General features: G+C 39.2%; 1 protein-coding gene across 4 annotated transcripts in view; it reads left to right on the top strand.

Moving 5' to 3' along the window:
• The window catches only part of ZFYVE28 (zinc finger FYVE-type containing 28), a 199,205-nt gene that overhangs the window by 140,701 nt on the left and 41,943 nt on the right, over positions 1-16,561 (top strand). The window lies entirely within an intron of this gene.

Below are 16,561 nucleotides of genomic sequence, written 5' to 3'. Positions count from 1 at the left end.
ACTAGGGATTGGAGCAGATGGTGAAGATGGATGCCTGCTGGTCAGTACAGAAAGCTTCAAAGTGTTCTGACCCAAGGGACAGAAGGGATCAAACCCATGTCCTTTCAGACATATCCTAACCAATATGGGAAAGCACAGACCTGGAAAGAACTGAGAAGAGATGGAACTCACCAAAAGGAATACTAACACTCAGGCCTGCTTCCAGTGCCCAGGAGGAGAGAAGTCCTGGAGGCTTTGAAGAGTGAGTGATGAGGAGCTCTGACTCCAGGACGCAGACTGTGCTTGGAGAAAGGGAGAGGAGGTGCTGAGGCAGATAAAGTGCTGTACACACTGCACCACGACACGGGCCAACCCAGGGATTTCTCCTTTCTTCTGCACTGTCTTTTCCCTAGCCTCTGGCTCTCTGGATGAGTCTTCCTCACCAACCTTTGTTCTTCAAGGGTTTGACTTTCAGTTTGGCCATTTGTTTGAAAAGAAATCGGTTTCTCTAAGAGAACATGGTTGGTTATATTACTGCTGATGTGTGCGTGTCCTTAAGGTAAAGGTCTGCAAGACTGAGCAAATGAGGCAGAACTCTGGAAGAGAGATAGAGTGTGTTATTGCTGGGTATCACTCTGTGATTAAACTGGGGGATCAGAAAAACAACAGACATGTGGGCAGTTCATATTGTTTGTATATACCCATATGGTTATGTTATATATATACAATATAATATATATAAAACATAACATATACATATATACATATGTGTATATATGTATATAGATATAGATATCTACTTTAGATATTATCTTCTATTTACATATACATGCATATATACACACACATATATATACACACACACATACATACACGTGTGTGTGTGTGTGTGTGTATACATCCCAAAGGCAGAGAAAGGTTATGTGAATCAGGACCACCACCTAAACATAAATCTGTCCCCATTCTGCCCCCCCAGCAAGGACTGAGGGCACTGACTAAAGAGATAGTAACCCCTTGAAGATGGCTTGGAGAGGAATGAGAACACTCAGCACTTGCCCACAGAAGGATAGGGGCCAACCAAGTGGGAGAACTAATTCTATTCATGAACTTTTTACCTTCTACCGCTGTAATGGAAATTTAAATGGGAAGATCTTTCCCATTCATTATTAGGCCCATGTGACCTGCCTGGGTCACATGGAAGCCTGAGTCATATGAGTCTAAGTCACATGGAATGGGACAGGGTGGAACAGAAAGTGGTAGAACTAGTGCAGAACTGAGGAAAAAATTGGTCAGAGAGCAGTCAGAGCTAGGAAGGATGCAGACAAGCAGGCAGCTGGCTAGCATGATTGAGAGAGCTTGTTTGTAATTTTGTTTAAGGGAACCTGCTTGTGATTTGTTTAAGGGAGCTGGTTTGGGGAAAGCCTAGCAGGGGAAAGCTTGGGGATGGTGTTGTTCTCTGCATTGTTATTGTGTATAGATTTTTGTTACAATGATGGATTTGGCTTTCTGGTGTCTGAATAAATGTTTTGGTTGTCTTCCATGTGGAAAGTCTGTTGTATTTCATGATTCAGAATTGTGCTGGGATATTTATAGCCACCATAGGTGCTGTGAATATTGCTTTGGTGCTATAACCTCATATGCTGTTGGAAGCACATAGACCCACTATTAGGAAGTGCTCGGTATGTAGTGGATATGTACAGGTCACCTCCCTCAATAGAATGTAAACACTCTGAGAATGTAAATAGTTTCATTCTTTCCTATATTCTATATTCTTTTCTATTTTCTATATTCTGTATTTCCATATTCTAGCACAGTACGTGACATGTAATAGGTATACCATAAGTGTTTATGATTAATTGATTGATGGGAGAGGATAAGGAACTTTTGTTATATATTTTAAAGGCTTTAGTTTTTCTTCACCTTTTCTAATCTTATCCGTATATATAATATATAATGTATACACACACAACCACATACATGCTTATATATGTGTATACATATATGTATATCATTGTTGCTTATTTCATAAATTCTTCAATAATGAGTTTAGTTACTACTCTTTTAAGACATCTCTATCCATGTTTTAGGTCTCTGTTGTAGTTCTAAATTTATGTCCTCTTAGATATGCTCCAGACTTAGAGACAGGTTACTTATGTTTGAATTCTACTTCTAGCACTTGTGTGTCACAGTAGATGAGTTAGTAAAACTCTGACTCCTCAGCTTTCTTGTCTATAACATAAGGATAATACTTTAGTGCCTACCTTACAGAGTTTCATAAGGTACAAATGAGATTATTTATGTGTGGTATATACATACATACATATATACATACATACATATATATATTTAACTTTGACCACCCTAAAGCCCTACAGGGTTTTTATTACCCTTTCTCATATTGTGAAATAATTTTGAAAGTATTTAAGCTTCAATTCTCAAAATACCTAAAAGAGGAGGCTTAACCAAACACATGGAAGTATCTCAAATGTTTTTACTGAAAAAAAGGTGATTGAGAAAACTCCAGTAACTATTGACCTGTAAGCCTGCTTTACTATCACTATAAATAATATACACTCATATCAAGGGCATTTTTGATGAAATGAGAACAGGCAAGCTTTTACAAATGATAATTTTGCAGAAGATCACATCGTTACAGTTATCCAACTGACTGAAACATACTAAATACAAGTACCTATGTTTCTTGTTGTTGGTTTCCTATTAATTATTTAAAAGTCATTAGTTTTGGTAGAGTAGAATACATCTTGAAAGGCTTTCTTCCAATGGGGTGTCACCCATGAATATCATGGAGAGATAACACATTCAGATGATATCCTGAATGTGATACATGCATTTTGTTACTGGTTGAGCCTAGTGTCTGAGGCTGTGGTACTGTTTGTTTGAGTTCTTGGTGTTGAGAGGCCTGGAATCTGATATTTCCAAAACAATGTAAGTTTCCTGAAGGCAAGGACTGTTTAATTTTTGTCCTTATATCCCTAGCACCTGGCATGGTACCTGGTACGTAATACAGAGAACTGTTGAGTGAATGAATAAGTGAGTTTAGACTGCTCCTGGCATTGAGAGGCCTGATGTTTGGCTACTTATTAAGTGATCACTAACGGCAGAGGTAAGGTTATCTTTCTCTGACACTTAGGTGAAGGAGTGTGTGTGATATAATGCTTCACATATGGTAGTAAATTCTAGGACAAGGAGGCCTTCAAATCCGGGATCAGAAAGTGACCAGGCATTGACCCTCCCTATTTTATCTTAGGTCCATTGGATAGGGATGGTGAATAATAAAGCAGGGACCAAGTTCCAAGTACCATCTGGTGGCTAACCTACTTCAGAATAGGGCAACAATTAAGGTCAATATCTTTGCATTTTTTTCTAGTTCTCATTTTTTTGTCTTATTAGAACAGACTGTGATAAAACTACTAGAATTGATAAAGACAAAAACAAAACCAGAGTCATAACTAGTTATTTCTTTCCTGGTAACAAGAGGTATTAAAAAGATAACCTTATTATCCTTAATTTTTAGATATGGAGGCAGTGAGGAGATGAATTGACTTGCCCAGGGTTATACAGCCAGGGTCATGAGTTCAGATTTGACCTCAAGTGTCCTGCCTCCAAGTTCTGTGGTCTTTTGACTGTACTGCACTGCTTCTCTAAGAGATTGTTTAATGTTTGTGATGATGTTCATTAATCTCTATGTTGAATACCTTCCAAATTCACTGGCATTTAATGCTTCCATATGCATGGGCTATAAGCCTTTGACCTCTTCCAGTTCTTAACTTTGAGCTATATTTTCCAATGTGTTTTTCACCATCTTCCCTTGCATTTACCTTTGTACTGAAATCACCAAGTATGTGTCTGTGTGGCTTGAAAGACCCTGTCAAGACTTTGTAGCATTCTCTTGTACTTTATTTCCTACAGCAGATGTTAGTGTGTGTGTGTGTGTGTGTGTATGTGTGTGTATATGTATGTATATACATATATATACATATACATATAAAATCATGGGGCATTTTTTTTTGATCATCATGAGCACTACTAGAGGAGATGACCAATTCTCCCATGAAATTATGATTACTATTGCGTTTGGACATATGATGAAACCAACTTTACCCGCTCCTTTTTTGTCCTCAGCTTTCTTTTTATCACAAGAATGTCAATGTAAATGGGATTTATTTGTAATAATATGTTGATTCTTTGGTCATTAAGCAGCAAGGACTGAGGGATAATTTGTATTTTTATTTCATTAGTTGTAACAGTCAGCTAATTCATTAACTAGTGGCCATCCTTGGTAAGTTCATAGACAGCAGAATCAACTTATCCCCTTAACCATACTCAAACCCTTTTTAGTGTGGCAGACTCCAATCGAGCTTATATTGTACTGGCCTAGTTAGCAATAATCCAGGTTACATCCACACCACAAGTAAGTACTGGAATGGAGTTTTTATGGAATATGAGGAAGTACAGGTTGAACAACTCCTCACTCTGAAATTTGGTAAATCCTCCTAATAGTCACTCAAAAATATGCAATCTCCCATACTAAAGACTTTTATAGGTTTATGACTGACATTGCCTTTTGAATGCTAAGGTAATCAAGATGTATTGTTATATTCGTATTACTGCAGTCCTTAAAACTGTTCAGTTTTTCCATTTTAAGATATTCTCTGATGAGATTTCCTTAAGAATTACAACCCTTTATGTTGGAATGAGCTCCATAATGAATGGAAGCAGATTAATAATTCTTATAAAATATGATTTTTATAGAATGCTTTCTAGCAACCTCAAAGCTTTATAAATAATTACTATAATGATGACATTGACAAGAATTATATCTCCCTAGCAAAATACCAAATTGCTACTACATCCCTTGGTAGAATATAGAACTAATGAGTTAGATATTCTCCATGTAAAAGGTTCTTTCTGGGGAAAAGACCCTTGGTAAAATTTGCTAGCCATTTGAGACCTTTCAAAATGTTACCCTGGTGACCTGAAAAGTTTAAGATCCCTAATTTGCTTTCAGAGTATTGTATGGATTGATGAATCTGTATTCCTTATGAATTGTAACATAATTGATCAATAGATTAAGAAATTAAAACATTAGTTTTGAACTACCTGCTTTAATCAACTTCATGCTTGATAAAATACTATAAAAGAATTTTTTTCAAAACTGTAAATTGTTTGCTATAAATAATAACTTAAATGTGATCCTTCGCTATCAAAAGATACAAAATGTTTAGATGGAATGGTAACGCCGATCAGACAAGGGTATTGCCATTACTGAAGAGAAGGAGCAGTGAGCAAAGGCACATAACTACCTGTTTACCCTTCCATGTTCCCTGGAGAGCAGCTTTCCATTTATGGATTTCTTCACTGAAGCCATATTTCCACTAAAGTTCTCCTCTGATGCCACATATTGAAGTAGAGTTGCACCTGGGCTGTTGAGGGCTATCCCAGCAGACCACAGGCTTACTTATCCAGGCTGGAAAGCTTTTAAATACATCCCAAGAATGAACTACATGTCTTTTGTCTGAGAACTAGAAGTTATAAAAGTGATATTCCTTTTATTAAAGAAATCAGATCGCTATAGCAAAAATTTTAAATCAAAACCTTCCTCAAATATTGAAGCAGTTTTATAAGAAGTTATATTTATTATGTTAAAGTTATTTGCCATCTTAGCCTTGATATGTGGTCACATCTTGAGAAGTAAGACATTTTTCCTGAGCTGTACTGGAGAAAAATTTTTTTAAAACCATTGAATTTGGAGTCAGAGGACCTGAGTTTAAATTTCAACTAAAGACACAATTGAAAAATAATTTTTATGAGGAAAAAAAGGAAATTTTGATGCACAGGGAGATCATCAACAAATGTATAAATAATATAGATGTAAAAAATTGAGGAAAATATAACTAAAGATGAATAGAATTACGTGACAATCCTGTAAGTGTCAAGTGTTCTAACAGTCATATTTTGTCAAGAATCCTTTATCTAACATTTAGCTGACTGACTTAATATTCACAAGACTAGACATTTCAGATACTTTTAAAGTATTTTCATTCTTACCCCAGACTTTGCAGAAGCCATGATATTGAGAGAGACATGTACGTGCATTAATGTCTCTGTAGATACAAGTACACAACAGATACAAGATCATTAGGAATGAGAGTTCAAAAGATCTCATACAGATGTTGGCATTTGATCTGAGCCTTGAACTATATAATACTAGGGATTCTCAGAAGCTGAGATCAGGAGACAGTGTATTCCAGATGTGAGGGCCAGCCTGGAGAGAGGGAAGGTAAAAAGAAAACCTATTTGACTGGATGAAAAAGTCTATGAAGTAGAATAATGTGTAATGAGGCTATATTAAGATAGGTTGGGCTAGTTTGCGAAGGATCTTAAATGCCAAACAGAGGTAAGTGATGCAGAAACCTTGAAAGAAAAAAATAATAAATGCATTGATAGTGATGCAGTTAAATTTATTTTTATCAACTCTCCCAAGAATTTGATGTGTTAAATGTATGACGTGGTGCATCAGCATTTGAAAACCCAATTTTAAAAGCACAGTGGCAGACTGGTGAAGTGGATTTTTTAGTGAGATAAGGGAAAATGCTACAGTTTTCACCACAGTTTTGCTCATAGTTCAATATATAAGAAACAAACTATCAAGCTTCATTAGAATTCAATAGAGAAATTTTTTAAAAATGTGTAAATAGCCTCAGCCCATGAAATTGCTCCTGGTGTTTCTGATGCTTCTAACCTTGGTTCTGGAAAAGCTGATACTTTTTCAACTTCATTAGGAAATTGCCATATTATATGCTCCTGTTTGTACATAGCACTATAAAGGTGGCTGGAATTACCAGAAGGGACTTGTGTGCCAAGGGCTGGGCAGTGGGAACAGTCCACCATGGGTGCAGGGAATAAGGGGGCACATTGTCTGCAGAGAATTTAAAAACAATAATGAAGCCAACTAAAAGTCTTCTTTGTTTTTCGTTATTACTATGTGCTAGCAATTTTAAAAAATGGCAGTGATAAAATACTCCTCCCTGGAAAAAATCTTTTATTGGTCTAAGTTATAAATGATTGTTGCCTGAACCACAGTTGGGCTCCTTACGCCGAGGAGCTCACATTCATTTCACTTCAGGAGCAGGTTCATAATTGTTTGGAATTCTTCAAGATCCCTTTGGATCCAGTTCCTAGCTTCACTTTCTATGGTGCTACATATTCCTACATTTTAAATAGTAAATTAGAAATGAACAGTGACAGTACAATGATTATAAAGATGAAAAAAATGAACTCAAGTTACTTCAGTTCTGGCATTGCAAGTAACTTCTTGGAGTTCTTATTTTTACAATTTTAAATAGTGAAGTATAGTACAGACTGAAAGTATAATATTTGTGTTTGGTGGGTGCAAATTTTAGTTTATACATGAAATATTTTGAATATGAATGCTATATTTAAAATTGAAGTTTATCATTTTAAAATTGTCAGTTGTCTTAAAACTAATGAATGAATCAAGAAAATAAAATGTTAAAATCAGTGGTACAATTTAGTAGGGGGAAGGAAGGATAAGCATTTATACATCACCTACTATGCTCTAAGAGCTTTACAAATATTTTCTCATTTGTTCCTCACAACAACCCTGCAAGGTGGGTGCTGTGATTATTGGCCTTGTTTTGTAATGGAAGCAAACAGACTTAAAGCAGTTTGCCCTGGGTCACGCAGCTGAGGTTGTGTCTGAGGCTGGATTTGAACTGACTCCAGGCCCACTGTCTCCAGCTCCATTTTATTAGGGTTTTTTTTCCAGTTAAAAAAAAAAGAATCTTAAAAATAAAGTATTACATTAAAAAAAAGGAAAAAAGTAATGAATAAATACTCCTTGACTACATTAACGTATCTTTTGAGAAAAGGAAAAGCACACGTAAAGTTCAGTGAAAGAATATTTTCCCTGAGAGTGCTTCTTTTCTGGCTATTATTACTATTGGTTTCATTTCATGATTAATACTGAAAATAATTTGTCATATAGGTGAGAGAAATGTTCAAAAGCGATCTACTTCAATTGTCAGATATTTGGGGGATCCCCCTGACTTGTGGAGACCACCTTGTTCTCTGTTACTTAGCTATATCAGCTAGTTTCTCTTGCTACGTAAATGAAAGCGTGGCTTATCCTATTTCACCATATCATCACTACTGCATAATCATCACACCTGTTTTTTCAGTCCAAAAATTGGTTTATGTTTTCATCGCATAATTGTTGTATGGTATAATTCTGTTCCTCATGCTGCTATTTAAAAGGTAAACAGAGCAACTGTGTATTGACCAGTGGCATATGGATATGCATTTATCTTTCATGCACTGTGAGCCACCAGCCTAGAATTCTCAGCTCATACACTGACTTGTGTGGTTTGTTTAGAGCACTGCAGTACTCAGCGCAATGAAGAGCAATAGTTGCGAGGGTGGTGGGCAGGCAAAGGTGCCTTGAGCAAGTCACGTGATATGGTAAGACTTGCATCTTCTCAATTTTGACATATATTCACAAGTATTCTGTGCAGTGCAACCTAATCTTGCACCAAAGACAGTTTAGTAATGAATGATTTTTAAGTAATAGCAGCACAAGTTTGGTTTTTGTTGTTCTTTTTTTTTAAGTTTCACAAAATGGTCGCACCCCACTTTTTGGCTAAAATTTGACATAAAATCTGCAATGATTGGGTGGTAAAATATGTACACTTGTTTACTTATGCACATTGTAATCATTTAGGTTGGAATTTTAGTTTAGTCCCCCATTTCTCTTTGCTTACACTTTGTAATGGCCTCTTGATCTCTATTTTTTGACTAATCTGTTTTTTCATCTGTCCTTCAAATAATGGCTTATTAAGTAATTAATGATGTAATGAAGTAATTAAGGATGATGTCACTCCCCAGAATCCTTCAATGACTCCTCATTGCATTTAAGTTCCCCAGAAATCTGCTAAGGGACTTGCCTAGGGCCACAGACTTAGGAAGTGCTGAGATAAGATTTGATCCCAAGTTTCCTAATTTCTACCTCTTGGCTTCCTGGGTTTCCTTCAGGTCCCAGTTAAGATCCTACCTTCTTCAAGAAGCCTTAATGCTAATTAATGCCAATGCATTCCCTTTGTGATTACCTCCAACTGACCCATTAGGTGCCTTGTTTCTGCTTAGTCTTTCATATACAGTCTCTTACCTCAGAATGTGAGCTCCTTGAGGACAGGAACTATCTTTTTATCCCCACAGCTTAGACCAATGCTTGGAACTTAGAAGATGCTTATTCTTGTCAACTACTGTTGGAAATAGTAAGAGAGTTATTAATTATTTTAAATGATTTATCTTGGAGAGAATAACACACATTTTCAATTGAGAATATCTAGTTACTTCAGTCATTGCCAAGTTTTCTTGTCATGCTTTTCTTTGTGTAATTAAAAAGAAGTTTACATCTTGGAAAGGAAAAGATGCTACCATTCTCTGGGAAATTCTGTAGTACTATTTCTATCAAATTGGACAATAATTTCCATCTTCATAGCCCATCCTCCTTGATAAGGTAGTACCGCCATAATTCTGAGTTTGTGACATGATTATGTTCCCTCTGAGCTGATTGATTTTTAATTCAGCAGGACCAAATAAAGAAAGCTGAACTATGAAGGAATGAATCTTTATTTAATTGCAAATATCTCTTGTAGCAGAATTGTCAAGGGAAATTGCCAGAAAACAAATTAAAGGTAAATAGATTAGGGCTTAAGTTTGATAGATGGTGTTATTTTCCTCAGTGTGTTGGAGTTGACATTTAATATACTTATGGATTAATTTGAAAATTCAGAATCACAGATTTATAAAAGGACAAGGTTCATTTTCAAGGGGATATATAGGTTCCATTCAAATACATCCCATTTAAGAAAAAATATTTCTATATGTGTTCTAGAGTTTAGAATATTACTGTGTCAACCAGACCAAACCGACCTCTAACCTGTGGATGGCCAGAGCAGAACAGGGCAGGCTAGAGACAGGAGAGTCAGAAATCAGACAAGTTTAATTTCAAAGTGAGGGAAATGGCTTTCAAGCAAAGAGGCCTCACTACTGGCAGACGACCCACTTTAGTGTAGGCAGATCTAGTGGCTGTGTGGTGAGTTGTAGCGCTGACAATGATGGGGAACAGTCAGTAGCAGTGTGACAGGTCTGTTCATAACAGGGCTTCCTGACCAGAACTTGTACAAACTTGTCTGATGCTCAGAGAACATCTGGTGCTGGTCAAAGCAACACAATTATATGAAACAATTCTGGGCTTTTGCTGTGACTGAGATCATCCAGAGGATGAGTACAAAGGACTGCTGTTATGCCAGACTCAGGGCAAAGCTTGCTTACTGGGCCTTAGCTCTAGAAAACAGAGTGTCTCCTAAGAGTATCTTGACAAGGTGTCACATTAGTTTTGGTAGAAGTTAAAATTGAGTTTACACTGAGTTTGAACACAGGACCTGAGCACAAATGCAAATCCTTGATTTGAAATTCTGCTAGATGGCAGAAGAGGCAGCTAGGTGGTGCAGTGGATAGAGCACCAGTACAGTAGTCAGGAGGACCTGAGTTCAAATCTCAACTTAGACACTTGACACTCACTAGCTGTGTGACCTTGGGCAAGTCACTTAACCCCAGTTGCCTCATCCTGGGTCATCTCTAGTCATCCTGATGAATATCTGGTCACTGGATTCAGATGGCTCTGGAGGAGAAGTGAGGCTGGTGACCTGCATAGCCCTCCCTCACTCAAAACAAAGTCAAGTGCAAGTTATGTCATTATTTCTCTGATGGCATGGTCTTCTTCAGCAACGAAGGATGAACACACACACAGATGGCAAAAGAAAGGATCACTTAACTGGACTATAACTTATTACATTTTAAATTTGAAGTTAATTTAAGGCAGTGGTAATAGAGATAACAGCCAAGGTTTGTGCAGTGCTTTGAAGATTGCCAAGTTCTTTATAGACATTATGGAGTCTGATGTTCACAGCAGCCTTAGTAGGTGGGTAATGTGGTTATCATTATTATCTCCATTTTACAGATGAGAAAACTAAGGAAAATTAAGTGACTTGCCTGTGTTCACACAAGTAGTGAGTTTTGGAGGGCAGAATTCAGTCAGGTGTCTTCAGATTTAGTGGATTTAGTCAGAGTACCTGGGTTTTAATTCTGACTGCCAGTTTCCTATGACCTTGGGCAAGTCATTTAAGTTCTCTGAGCCTTATTTTCCTTCATCTGTAAAATGAGAGGGCTGGACTTGATGACTTCTAAGGATCTTTCCAGATCTGAATCTACAATCTTCCCAGTCCAGTAGTATTTACAGTGCCCCACACTCCCTCATAGTGTTTTTTTGGTGTTGTTTCATGTCTCACATTGTGAACTACAGGGAAGAAACTCTAGCATATTCATCTGTAGTACAGCTACATTGTTCACTATTAGCTGAGTGCCATACATTGTAATGACTTTGACTAGGCTAGAGAAAGGGCTGGGAATGGTATAGCTTTGAATCCTTGTAGCTGAAAGTGGGTGAGAAGACTGAATGTGTTTGTCTTCCTCCATGGAACCAACCCTTTCACCAAACTTCCTCTCTCTGTTGAGGCTTCTACCATACATCAAGTCACTTATGTTCGCAATCTCTTCATCTAATCTGTGGGCATCCCTTAAACATCATGGGGGGGCGGAGCCAAGATGGTGGAGTAGAAAGATGCACATACACATAGCTCCGAACCCACAACCCACAGAACGGCTAGAGGGGACCAACTCACGGTGAATTCTGCACCCAGAGGCCACGGAATATTGGAGCGAGGGAGATTTCTGTTCCAGAGAGACCTGCAAACCTCTCGCGGGGGGTCCTTCGCGCTGCAGACTGGGTGCCAGGACTGGGAGCTGAGTGCAGCCCTGCCGCGGCCGCGACACCGAGAGGAAAAGATCCGAGCAGGCTACGGGGACGGGATCTCCAGCGGCCACGCGGGTCCCTCCACCCACAGAGGGACCTGCAAACCTCTCGCAAAAGGTCCGTCACACTACAGACGCGGAGCCCAACCCAGACCTGCGGCAGCCGTGGCTCCGAGAGGTACAGATCCGAGCAGGCTTCAGGGATGGGATCTCCAGCGGCGGCACAAGCCCCCCCCCCAACAGGTGACGGGGGTCGGTGAGAGAGTCTCTTTGGCGGGTCGAGAGGGGAGTGGGGTGCCCCCATGGCTCAGGCCCCCCCGGGAGGTAGAAGCTCAGAGGCGGCTGCAGACAGGGGCTCCCCAAGCGGGCGGGAGCCTGGATCCATTGTGGAAGGTCTGTACATAAACCCCCTGAGGGAACAGAGCCTGAGAGGCGGCCCTGCCCTGGACCTGACCACCTGAACTTAATCTCACACTGAATAGCAGCCCTGCCCCCGCCAAAAGCCCTAAGGCGGGAAGCAGCATTTGAATCTCAGTCCCCAAACGCTGGCTGGAAGGACCAGGAGGCAAGGTGGGAGTGAGGAGAATATTCAGAGGACAAGTCACTGGCTGGGGAGAATGCCCAGAAAAGGGAAAAGAAATAAAACTATTGAAGGCTACTTTCTTGGAGAACAGACATTTCCTCCCTTCCTTTCTGATGAGGAAGAACAATGCTTACCATCAGGCAAAGACACAGAAATCAAGGATTCTGTGTCCCAGCCCACCCAATGGGCTCAGGCCATGGAAGAGCTCAAAAAGAATTTTGAAAATCAAGTTAGAGAGGTGGAGGAAAAACTGGGAAGAGAAATGAGAGGGATGAAAGAAAAGCATGAAAAGCAGATCAGCTCCCTGCTAAAGGAGAACCAAAAAAATGTTGAAGAAATTAACACCTTGAAAACTAGCCTAACTCAACTGGCAAAAGAGGTTCAAAAAGCCAATGAGGAGAAGAATGCTTTCAAAAGCAGAATTAGCCAAATGGAAAAGGAGATTCAAAAGCTCACTGAAGAAAATAGTTCTTTCAAAACTAGAATGGTACAGATGGACGCTAAGGACCTTGTGAAAAAGACAGATATCACAGAACATAGCGAGAAGATTGGAAAAATGGAAGATAATGTGAAATATCTTATTGGAAAATCAACTGACCTGGAAAATAGACTCAGGAGAGACAATGTAAAAATTTTGGGACTACCTGAAAACCATGATCAAAAGAAGAGCCTAGACATCATCTTCCATGAAATTATCAAGGAAAACTGCCCTGATATTCTAGAACCAGAGGGCAAAATAAATATTCAAGGAATCCACAGAACACCGCCTGAAAGAGATCCAAAAAGAGAAACTCCTAGGAACATTGTGGCCAAATTCCAGAATTCCCAGGTGAAAGAGAAAATATTGGAAGCAGCTAGAAAGAAACAATTCAAGTATTGTGGAAATACAATCAGGATAACACAAGATCTAGCACCCTCTACATTAAGGGATCGAAGGGAATGGAATAGGATATTCCAGAAGTCAAAGGAACTAGGACTAAAACCAAGAATCACCTACCCAGCAAAACTGAGTATCATACTTCAGGAGAAAAAATGGTCTTTCAATGAAATAGAGGATTTTCAAATTTTCTTGATGAAAAGACCAGAGCTGAAAAGAAAATTTGACTTCAAACACAAGAATGAAGAGAACCATGAAAAGGTGAACAGCAAAGAGAAGTCATAAGGGACCTACTAAAGTTGAACTGTTTACATTCCTACATGGAAAGACAATATTTGTAACTCTTGAAACATTTCAGTATCTGGGTACTGGGTGGGAGTACACACACACACACATGCACACACGCACACATACATAGAGACAGTGCACAGAGTGAATTGAAGAGGATGGGATCATATCTTAAAAAAAAAATGAAATCAAGCAGTGAGAGAGAAATATTGGGAGGAGAAAGGGAGAAATTGAATGGGGCAAATTATCTCTCATAAAAGAGGCAAGCAAAAGACTTATTAGTGGTGGGATAAAGAGGGGAGGCAAGAGAAAAACATGAGGTCTACTCTCATCACATTCCACTAAAGGAAAGAATAAAATGCACATTCATTTTGATAGGAAAACCTATCTCACAATACAGGAGAGTGGGGGACAAGAGCACAAGCAGGGTGGGGGGGAGGATAGAGGGGAGGGCATGGGGAGGAGAATGCAATCCGAGGTCGACACTCATGGGGAGGGAAAGGATCATAAGAGAATAGAAGTAATGGGGGACAGGATAGGATGGAGGGAAATATAGTTAGTCCTATACAACACAACTATTATGGAAATCATTTGCAAAACTACACAGATTTGGCCTTTATTGAATTGCTTGTCTTCCAAAGGGAAGGGGTGGAGAGGGAGGGAGGTAAAGAAGTTGGAACTCAAAGTGTTAGGATCAACTGTAATGTTCTTACCACTAGGAAATAAGAAATACAGGTAAAGGGGTATAGAAAGCTATCTGGCCCTACAAGACAAAAGAGAAGACGGAGACAAGGGCAGAGAGGGATGATAGAAGAGAGAGTAGATTGGTCACAGGGGCAATTAGAGTGCTTGGGTTTGGGGGGGGAGGGGATAAAAGGGGAGAAAATTTGTAACCCAAAATTTTGTGAAAATAAATGTCAAAAGTTAAATAAAAAAAAAAACAAAACATCATGGTACTTGGAGTTTGCCTTGCTTTTGCTCATGGTAGAAAGGGGGATAGCACTTGGGTCGGTATCAGCAATTGAATGTTTTGGGCAGAGTCTGCCTGGTCCTCAGTATGGTGGAACAGTAGGCTTCTCCTCGGGACTCTGAGGCTTCACCTGAGGGCTTCCTTTAAGTTACCAGGCTCCAGGACCTCTCCCTGATGTAGGTTCCACTTGGAGCCCTTTACCCCTGATACTGAGTTCATAGATACAGCTGTGGTGTATTGCCACCACAGGCCTCAGGGTCTGTTCTGATTGGGTTTTGCCAATGGCCTTTCTCTTGCAATTTGTCTGGGGCCACTGGGACCCACTGGATCCTTCTTGGAACACCTTGAGGCTATTCTTTCTGCTAGGTTAGGGCCCTTTGGGGACTGATTAGCTATCTGCCTGTGTTTGCTAAAGTACTGTGCTGTCTCCTCCTCCCTGAGATCCCCAAGGCTGCTTCTTCCCCAGCTGGGCTCAGGGAGCCAAACACAACTCCAGGAAAAGCTTAAGTTTATCTGCATGGTTTTGGCAGAGAATGTTGTGCTGGAAATGCCCCAACACATCAGTCACTCTGAGAAAGCTCCATGAAGCCCAGGCAGGGACTGAGTGCTGCAATTGCTTGGAAATTCCCTGAGTGGCTTACCTGCCCGCCTCCTGCTGTACTTGGATCCTCTTCATCCCAGGATCTCAGCAGGACTCCCAGGATCTGTACTGGATGGTGGAATATAAGTATGAGTCTTTCCAGGGCCTGGTAGAAAGACATCTTTCTCAATCAGGGCCACAGTGTTTGCAAAGGATCTGGGATGCTTAGCATCCCCTGTCTTCCCATAACATGAAGTCTTCATATTCATTGTTTCTTATAGAACAATAACATTCTATTACTGTAACTAATTTTTTGCAGCCATTCTGGAGTCAATAGACATCTACTTTGTTTCCAATTAATTACTGCTAAAAGTACCACTACAATTATTTTGATGTTTATGGATCCCTTCTTTATGTCTTTTATCTCCTTGGGATATATACACTTAGCCTGGGTCAAAGAGTATGGTCATTGTAGTCTCTTTTTTGCATAAGTCTAAAAGACTTTCCAGAATAATTAGACCAGTTCATAGCACCAATAGCGTATTAATGTGCCTGTCTTTCCCTCAGCTCTACCAACATTGACTATTTTCATCTTTTGTTATTTGCTGCATATGAGGTGAAATTTCAGATCTGTTTTGAATTGCATTCATTTTATTAATTTTAATTTGGAGCAACATTATGTGTGATTGAGAATGGTTCTCAGTTTGCTTACAAATTATTCTGGGGAATGGCTGTTAGTCTTAGATAGTTGTGCTGATAGAGTAACATTTTTTTTTCATTTTTAACAGTTCATATCTCGTAAAACAATTCCAACTTTTGATCAGGTGATTCTTCTTTTAAAGCATTTACAATATAGACCACAAATGAAGAGGAATATCTTTTAACAGTTTACAAGATTTAGCTCAGACTGTGGTATCAAATCTGTGAACAAATTCAGAATTGGGGAGAAGAAAGGACTGTTGACCCCAGAATCAGGGACAAATGGTAACCAAAATGGCTTTTCTCAAAACGTTTCAAAACCAACCTTTTTGTCTTGTGAATTCAGCTATTTATCCCAGGTAGAATCACTGTTTCATAGAATCAAAGATCATTTGAGATGAAAGGGATCTCAGTCCAACGCTCTCCATTTGCCGATGAAGAAACTAAGACCCTGGCAAATTAAGTGAGCTGCCTATTGATCATAGAGATGTGGACAAAACCTCTTGCCTTTAGTCAGGGAAGGTATTACCCACATTTTACAGAAGAAACAACTGAAACCCAAAAATGTTAAGTGACTTTAAGTAAATTTTTACTGAGTTCTTACTGTATACAAAGCACTGCACTAGTCACTAAGAGAGATGCAGAGATAGATAAGATGCTATCCCTGCC

The sequence above is a fragment of the Notamacropus eugenii genome, chromosome 6 (assembly GCF_028372415.1).
Source record: "Notamacropus eugenii isolate mMacEug1 chromosome 6, mMacEug1.pri_v2, whole genome shotgun sequence".
NCBI classification, from domain to species: domain Eukaryota; kingdom Metazoa; phylum Chordata; class Mammalia; order Diprotodontia; family Macropodidae; genus Notamacropus; species Notamacropus eugenii.
This window is presented reverse-complemented; position numbering and strand designations above follow the sequence as displayed.